The 9,645-nt window shown below is 37.1% G+C and overlaps 1 pseudogene; it reads right to left on the bottom strand.

Moving 5' to 3' along the window:
* Nucleotides 1-639: 639 nt before the first annotated feature.
* Nucleotides 640-1,943, bottom strand: Hspa8-ps24 (heat shock protein family A (Hsp70) member 8, pseudogene 24; annotated as a pseudogene).
* Nucleotides 1,944-9,645: the final 7,702 nt, after the last annotated feature.

Below are 9,645 nucleotides of genomic sequence, written 5' to 3'. Positions count from 1 at the left end.
TAATATAAAGTACTGTTATTGTTTTCTTTTTTCCTCTATCACCAGAAAAGATATATGTATGTATGTAATATGTGTGTATGTAAAGATATATGAAATATATGAATATATACATATATTTCAGTTTCCAGAACCATGTGACTATAGCATGGACATCCTTGCTAAAACGTTTAGTGCATTTTCTTATCAGCATTATAGTCCATATATATTAGGTCTTTCTAGAACTTTCTTGAGTTCTTCATCAGAGGGAGAAGATTGCATAGTCCTGCAGTGATTTGATATGCAGGGCGTGTTGGTACCCATGGGGGCCTTCTCTTCTCAGAGAAAAAGGGAACAGGGGAATGGGAGAGAGGAGTGTGAGGGTGGGACTTGCTGGAGAGTATGAAGAATGACTGCTATTGGAATGTAAAGTGAGTAAGTAAATAAATTAAGAAATAGAATGTAAAATAAAATAAGATAAGGTAAAATAAAATGTTAGAAAGGGACCCAACAGGGATCTTGCCCAGATCTACCTTGATAATTGTCTGAGAAAAATATATATCACATCTTTGACATATTTTTTTCAATTTAAATAGTTTTTATTATTCTGTTACTTGTTTTGTGTCCCTGTGGAACAATGCTAAACCCTCTACTAGGCCTGACTCAATCCTCCTCTTCAATGGTGGGGTTTGAAGAAGCACCACAGACGGAGGTGCTGCTCCATCAGGGAAGCCACCAGGCGTCCCTCCAGGAACGCCACCAGCACTCTGGTACAGTATGGTAATGACAGGGTTGCAGACGTTCTCCAGCTCTTTCTGCTGATGCTCAAATTCTTCCTTCTCTGCAGTCTGGTTCCTTCAGCTGATGATTTCATTGCACTTGCCAAGAATCTTCTGTTTGTCCTCATCATTGATCTTGCCTTGAAGTTTCTCATTTTCAACAGTTGCTTTCCAGTTGAAGCCACAAGACTCCAGTGAATTCTTGGAGGAAACTTTGTCTCTCTGTTTCTCATTCTTAGCTTTGTACTTGCTCTTGATATCCTGCTTCCTCAAGTGGCCTTTGTCATTGGTGACAGTGATCTTTTTCTCCTTTCCTGTGCTCTTATCTACAGCAGAAACATTGAGGATGCCATTGGCATCAATGTCAAAAGTAACTTCAATCTTAGGAACCCCACTGGGTGCGGGAGGTATGCCTCTAAGCTCAAACTTTCAAGCAGATTGTTGTCACTGGTCATGGCCCTTTCACCTTTGAAAACCTGGATGAGTACACCTGGCTGGTTGTCAGAGTAGGTGGTGAAAGTCTGGGTCTGCTTGATGAGAATGGTGGTATTGTGCTTGATGAGTACAGTCATGGCTCCACCAGCATTTCAACACCATGGGAAAGAGGAGTGACAGCCAAGAGCAGCAAATACTCATCCTTGTCTCTACAACACCATGGGAAAGAGGAGTGACAGCCAAGAGCAGCAAATACTCATCCTTGTCTCTAGATAGAAATGCTGCTTGGACAGCTGCACCCTAGGCAACAGCTTCACTGGGGTTAATGTTCTTATTCAGTTCTTTTCCACTGAAGAAGTCTTGAAGAAGTTTCACCTCCGGGATTCTGGTAGATCAAGCCACCAGGACTAAATTATGGATCTGTGACTTGTCTAGTTTGGCATCTCTAAGGGCCTTCTCCACATGGTCCAGTGGATCTCGGAACAGGTCAGCATCCAATTCATCAAATTGAGCATGGGTATTGGAAGTATAGAACTCAATTCAATCATAAAGAGAATCAATCTCAATACTGGCCTTGGTGCTGGAGGAGAAGGTGTTCTTGGTCTGCTCACAGGCAGTGCAGAGACAACTCTTGTGCTCACTGGTGTTGTGTCTTTGCTTAATCTTAGCAGTGAAGTGGTTGACCATTCGGTTGTCAAACTCTACTCCACCCACATCGGTGGAGCTGTTGTTTTGATTTAAAAAAAATTCCATTCTCAATAGTGAGGATAGACGTCAAAAGTGCCTCCTCCGAAGTAAAAAATCAGCATATGCCTTTTATCTCCAACCTTCTTATCTAAGCCATAAGCAGTAGTCGCAACAGATGGTTCACTGATAATTTGAAGTACATTGCAACCAGCAATCTTTTGTTGCCCACCACTGAGAGTCATTGAAGGAAGCTGGCACTGTGACCACAGCATTGGTAGCAGTAGTTCCCATGTAAGCTTCTTCAATTTGCTTCATCTTTGTCAGAACCATTGAGGACACTTCCTCTGGGAAGAAACTTTTTGTCTCCCCTTTGTATTCAACTTGGACCTCGGGCCTGCCTGCATCATTCACCACCATGAAGGGCCAGTGCTTCATGTCAGACTGAACAACAGCATCATCGAACCTATGATCAGATATTTGCCATCAAAAACTTTGTTGGTCGCAAGCTGATTCTTGACTGCATCCTCAATTCATCACTTTGTGTCGGTGAAAGCAACATAGCTTGGCATGGTGCAGTTACCCTAGTTTCCACCATACCCTGCTGGAAGACACCCACACTGTTGTAGGTGGTACAAAGATAAATGGCAACTGCAGGTCCCTTAAACATGGTTGCTTGCTTGTAGGCCTGACTGTGCTGACAATGAGACCACACAAATGCCCGAGAACTGGCTCTGCTTTCAATGAATATTTGCCATCTATAAACTACTTTCTCCCCATTAAATATTTTTTTCCAAATATCTTTGGGAACATTACAGCTGAAAGGATTATGAGATTGTTGGGATGGAACTAAAAATGCAAGATTAAAAGTGTAGGGAAAAGGTGAATGGCCCCAACATAGAAATAGTCTTTGTATTTATAATTTATAATTAAGCATCAGTAAATGTATTGAATCACAATTTTATAGTCATGCACATTTAGAAATTAGCAATTATTATATCGACCTATGATCTTTGGTATAGGTAATAAATATGTTATATGAAGTGCTTGATAAGATACCAGTTAATTCAGAGACCCATAATGGGCCAAAATGATGCATAGTAGAGTACTATACCATAAATGAGACATCGGTCCTTGACTCAAGCAATATTATGGATGTGAGGAAAGAAAACATGAAAAACCCAGACAATGGGAAAGTGTTATAGAGTGATATATTTCAGATGTGCCATGGCCATTATAACCATGTTTTCACTACAGCTTTGGTTAATTGCACAAAAGCAAAATAAAATGGGCATATCATTAATTAATGCATCATAGAATGGAAAACATGCAGCAGACACTCTACTCCTTGAGAGATGTCACTTTCTTTAATGTCATAGGCACAGATATCTTTTCCATGTTCTAATAAATGATTTACATGTCAAGTTATACAAGTAATTCTACTTTAAAAGGGTGGGGCACAAAACATACAAGAATGTAGGACAGTGAAAAGTAACTATTAAGAAGAAATGTTTCATCTTAGAAAGAAGAGGAGGGGGGAGCTTTTTAGAGTAGAAAACGAATCCATTTTATTGCATATATGTGCTAAATGTTTAAATAATAAAAGAATGTGTATAAAATGTAGAAATTTTAAAGTAGAGTATTATTTATAAGTCTGAAAATCACTGAATTATATAGATAGATTTTTAGTGGTTATTTTTTTAAAAAGTAGCCAATAATTTAAACCACTGTGAACCATACAAATGTGGGTAATGTGTGGTCTGGGAAAATAATGCCCACAGGTTTAGTAGAAATACGATTATCCTGTGCATAAACAAACACTTTCATATTGGATTCACGTAACACAGAACAAATTACAACACACAACTGTCACATTAAAGAGGCCAAACTTCTGGCTAGCTCATTCCCAGAAATGAATACTAATATTGTCTAAATGGACAGAGTAATAAACTTGCTTCAACATTTTATTTTATACCCAAAGATTGGTGCATTTCTCAATCCAGAAAATAATCCCTAGCATCACTCAATCCATAACATCACTTTACCACACAAAGGATATCTCTCAGTAACATACCATACTATGCTCTGGCTTTTCCATACTGTCCACATTTCCATAATGTTGCTTGAGCCTCAAGTCAGTTGAGTATCTCTTGGGAGTGCATGGTGATTAGCAAAGGACCTATAATTGGTCAGTAGGAAGAGAATAAGAGACTGTAGAATGTTCGGCTCTAAATTAGAAATAGGATAATGCCCTCTTACCAAGGATCAGGATTCATTGCTAAGTAGTAAGCCAGATTAACTTTTTTTTAATTTTCCATACTTTAATTGGTTACTTTAATTGTTTACATTTGAAATGTTGTCCCTTTTCTGGTTTCCCTTTTGAAAGTCCCCTATCCCTTCCCCTATCCCTTGCCTATATACTCTCCTCACCAACCCACTTTAACCTCACCAGCCTAGCATCTCCCTTTGTTGAGGCATCAAGCCTCCATAGGACCAAAGGGCTCCCCTCACATAGGTGCCAGATAAGGCAATCCTCTGCTATATATGCAGCTGGAATCACGGGGTACCTCCAGGTGAATTGTTTGCTTGATGATTTAGTCCCTGGGAGCTCTCAGGGTCTGGTTAGTTGGTGATATTGTCTTCCTATAGGGTTGCAATCCCCTTCAGCTCCTTCAGTCCTTCTCCTAACTCTTCCCTTGAAGTCCTAGTATTCAGTCAGAGTACTAGGCATCTGTATTGCTCAGGCTCTGGAAGATCGTCTCAGGGTACCACTGTACCAGTCTTCTGTTAGCAAGTTCTTTTATGCATCATCCAGAGGGTCTGGGTTTGGTTTCTGCAGATGGGATGGATCATAGGGTGGAGTACTCTGGATGGCCTTTCCTTCAGTCAGCGTTCCACTCAGACCCTGTATGTTTTTTAAACAGGAACAATTCTAAATTAAAATTTTTGAGATGGGTGGGTGGCCCCATTTATCAACTGGGGCCTTGCCTATCCACTGGATATGGTCTTTACAGGTTAGAATCTTATCTTCTGCATTGAGTATTTTGGTTAATTTTATCCCTGTTGTGTCCTGAGAACCTTTTGCTTCCCTGGCATATGGGACTTTCCAGCGGCTACCCCCAGTTCCCCATCCTCCATTGCTACATACCTCTGATCAAGTTTCTGACCCTCTGAACTTCTTTGCTGTCTACTCCCACATCTGATCCTGCCCCCTATTATCCTCACCCTCCTCTCACCTTTCTATATCCCTCCTCTCCCTACTTCCCCTAAGAACCAGAAGTAGGGGCTATCTGTATCTAAATAGCATTTGCTAGAACTCACAAGGGAATTAATTGTATGAATGAACTTAACTGTTGTAATTGCAAGCATGAACAACAGAAGCTAGTGCCAGCTTAAATCACAATATGGTTATGGAAGAGAATCATTAAGTTTCATCCCTAACAAGGAAGCTTTTGGCCATTAATGTCTACAGAGGAATAGTCAGTTTTCTTTAGAAATAAAATCTATGGCAAGACTCAACTGAAACCCAATAGGAAAGAGCCTCTGGTTTATGATAGGGCTATTTGGGTTCTAATGGCTTAGGCCTTCTTAGCCTTTCTATTCTGTTGCCTACATATCCTGGGGTCCCGACTGCAACTTGGGCTTTAACTGAATGTCTTTGTGCAGTAGCTTCTGGGGCTGTTTTGGCAGGCTGTCCTGTTCTTGCACACATTGTACTGCCATCACAACTTGCCAGAATCTTGACCTCCATGAGTACTCACCCTTACAACCTTCATACTTGGAAAACCAGTAATAAAAGCCAAAACTGCCAAGTTCTGTTGTGGCAAACAAAAAAAATGTAATGATCATAATTTAATATAGTATTATTTGTTCATGAAAAATTGTTCATATGAAATTGGTATATTATTAAATAGTCATTTTTGTCTTCTGTGTGTAGCAGACTGATCTCAACTAATTGAAATACGGAAAAGTCGAGATCTGCTGTGAGAACTGAAGGAAGCCCAGTATCTGTATTTGTAAATTCCCTCCACGTGAATCTCCTCATCAACTGAACTCTGAATTTATTTTAAAAAATAATAAATGGATGCTGACTCACAAAAAAAAGAAATAAAATCTATGAGAATATATGTTCTTGTATATTTTCTTACAACCATAAACATACAGCTGGCAGAAGGGAGTTTTTTGTAGTTAAAAATAAAAGCACATGAAGTTTGGAGGAAAATAAGGTGTGGGATAAGGAGATAACTAGAAGATAAAAATTAATGGGTCCAAATTTAATACACACATGTTATATATCAGAATGAAATGAGATCAAATAAAAATTACAGACTTTTTATGTCCCCTTTATAAATAAATATTTATTTATTATCCAATTTGTAAAATTTGCAGTAACATAATGAAGTTCTAACAATCATTTGAATAAGTGTAACTTTTCAACAATGGAGATAAGTGTAAAACAAAAAATCTCAGCCAAGATAAATACAATAGAAATTAAACAGAAAGAAGCAGATGAAGAAAATTCTCTCTCTCTCTCTCTCTCTCTCTCTCTCTCTCTCTCTCTCTCTCTCCCTCTCCCTCTCCCTCTCCCTCTCCCTCTCCCTCTCCCTCTCCCTCTCCCTCTCCCTCTCCCTGTTCCTCTACCTCTCCCTCTCCCTCTCCCTGTTCCTCTACCTCTCCCTGTCCCTGTCCCTGTCCCTGTCCCTCTCCCTCTCCGTTTTTTTTCCTTTTTTGTTTGTTTATTTGCTTGTTTGTTTTGATTTTTGAGATAGGGTTTCTATATGTAATAACCCTAACTATCCTGGAACTTTCTTTGTAGACCAGATTTGGTTAGAACTCCCATGGATTGTAGCAAAGATTTTCAAGTAGTTCCAGATTAAAATGTTGAGCAACATCAAGCTCTATGATCATATAAGGGAATGCAACAAAAAAAAAAAGAGCATCACCAATCTTCAAAGTAAAGATGATGCTTTCATCCTCCCCGCAGTAGTAGGCCAGGGCATAATTATCAATATGCTTAATAGAATTCAAATGTTGGCTCAATTATATAATTATGCTTGAAAGTGACAAGGAGCATTCCTGAAACAAGATAATAGGAAAATTACTATGTGTCTTAAGACATGCTTCTTTTGATTGTCGTAACAAGCTTACCAAGACATTTCTTTAAAGATCAGCAAAGTATAAATATGGTTATTCCTTATGTGCAGATAGTGGTCTTTACTCAAATTATGAAGCTTTTATTATGAATAATGATGCAAATCATAACATGCTTCTCCATGGTAAAGGAACGGCTTGACTTGCAACAATGAGGAATGCTTCATTTTAACTTGGCAGAGCATATACATTGTTAGCTATTGGTGTACTACAAATTGGACCAAGACTCAATGAATTAATACCTTTGCTCCTGTCATGGCTTAACCATGCACCTTGTATTGTGTGCTCTCAGAAGGCTGCAACAATATAAGCCAATACCTGCAGTCTGTCCTTTTATCTCTGACTCAGCTAAGAAATGTACTCACTTAGTACTTGTTCTTTGCATAGTTTAAGAAGTGATGGCCTAATTTCTCAAATATACCAATAGGACTGAAAGTGGAAGATGTTTTCAGTTTCCTGTAATATTAATTTTTATCTTAAAGCTAAGGCTACCAAGAAAATTCTGCACTGGCAAGACAGACAGATATCACAGGCTTTCATATACTCCCAAAGATATGTCATTTTCACATTCTATTATTGCTGGTAGCTTTAACTTAAGAGACATCATGATTATGTCATGATTACTAAAGTTTTATCATATGTGCTGTCATTGAATTATGCTTATTTCATACTTAAAACCAAGTGGTCATATAACTTAAGAAATGAATATAATTATGAAATAGAAGCAAACATATCCAGTTTTAAAAAAGGGTTATGCTTAAATGTCAAAATAAAATCTGCTAAATGACTGCACATTTGTGCTTTTGAACCTTCTGAGATTGAAGATATAATTTTCCATTACAGTAGCACTTTGCACAAAAAAAACTTTATTTCATTACACTAATTTATACTCTGACAGTTTCCCAGATACAGGAGAAGATTGGTTTAAGTAGAATAAGTAATTATAATTATTGGGATTCTACAAAAATCCATCTTCTTTATAAAACTGTCTGGTTATTTATATTGAATAATCAATAAGCAAACCAGTATTAAATGCATTCAAATACTACTACATATAGAAGACATAATTTGCCTCCAGTCTATGTAAATATTAAATATGGTGAAATTATGTATAACATTATCATTAAATAAAGCACAAATACATCTCAAAACTAAAGTAGGCTTAAGGTCAAAGGCCAGCTCAGTAGAACAGTAACACATATAAATTCTATAAGAATCTTTAACACATTTTCATTATGGGTATCTATGTAAATATTAAATATGGTGAAATTATGTATAACATTATCATTAAATAAAGCACAAATACATCTCAAAACTAAAGTAGGCTTAAGGTCAAAGGCCAGCTCAGTAGAACAGTAACACATATAAATTCTATAAGAATCTTTAACACATTTTCATTATGGGTATCTTGTCAAGACTGGTTAATGTTTTAAAGGTGTTAAAACTATGAACAATATTTATTCTTGAAATCACCCTAAATTTGTATATTCTTTTTCAGAAAATTATTAGCTTTACTAATTCTTAGGTTATGTTAGAACGATGCTGTCCGTGAGCATGATTTCTTCTTTCTTTCATATATTTTCTCTGTAATGGAGAGGTTATTTTTATGTTTATTTTAAGCATTTAAAATACTAATTGCTTTGAAAACTCTTCATCTTGCCATCAACTCACTTTAGGTTTTATGTGTTGTGTGTTTCCAAATTGTTATCCATGTTTCTTTTGGGAATGTCTTCTCATCCAAAGCTGCAGCTATTGTTAGAGTTCCTAGCTGCATAGGCTATTAAGGTTTGGGGCCTGTTTGGTATAAGTCAGTCACTAGAGGCACAGTGTTGAAATGAATTTCATTCTCTGACATTTCATTTTTCTATGGTTCCGGGGTGTAAAGGTCAAGGCCTTCCACCATCACGAAACCTACCTCACTTCGGTTGCTTCACTTGGAATAAATCTTCCTTGAACTTAAATTTCTGAAATCATGAATGAAAATAAATATTTCCTCCTTTAAGATACTTATCTCAGATATTTTATTATTGTGAATATTTACTAGTACAGCAAATTTACTAATACAGTATTTTAGAAAATTTCTCACTATCTATAATTACAATGAACTTTTTATGCTAAGAGTTCATTTTTTGACTGATATTTGCTATGTTCTACATATCTTTGTTACAGTGAGCATATGTATTTCATAAATATTTCCATGTTACTAATAATTACTTAATTTATAGTGTGTGTCTGGCTTGTGAGCCTTTTGAGGACAGATACAATTTTTATTTCCTAAAATCTTATATATCAAAAAGCAGACTCATGGATTCCTAATTCTGTGGGAGTTCATCTGTATCAATCAGAGTAAAGGAAGAGAAGGAAGAGTGGGAAATGCTAACTAGTATATCTAGGTCTTAAATATCCTCTACAGAATTTATTTAATCTTTGTTTTATAATTTTGAGGGCATATATTTGCCTTTATTTGAAATAAGAGAAAACTGAAAGTTAGAAGGATTAACTCTTTTAACAAAGACCATATATACCGTGGAAATTAGAAATCAGTGGATTGCTTCTGGAGCTGTCTCCTGCTAAAGTTCATGCTCTTTTCACCGCCTCTTGCCTGACTGAAAGGTGTGAC

Source organism: Rattus norvegicus, chromosome 13 (assembly GCF_036323735.1).
Source record: "Rattus norvegicus strain BN/NHsdMcwi chromosome 13, GRCr8, whole genome shotgun sequence".
NCBI lineage: Eukaryota > Metazoa > Chordata > Mammalia > Rodentia > Muridae > Rattus > Rattus norvegicus.
The sequence above is the reverse complement of the archived record's forward strand: the minus strand, read 5'-3'. Positions and strand labels throughout refer to the sequence as shown.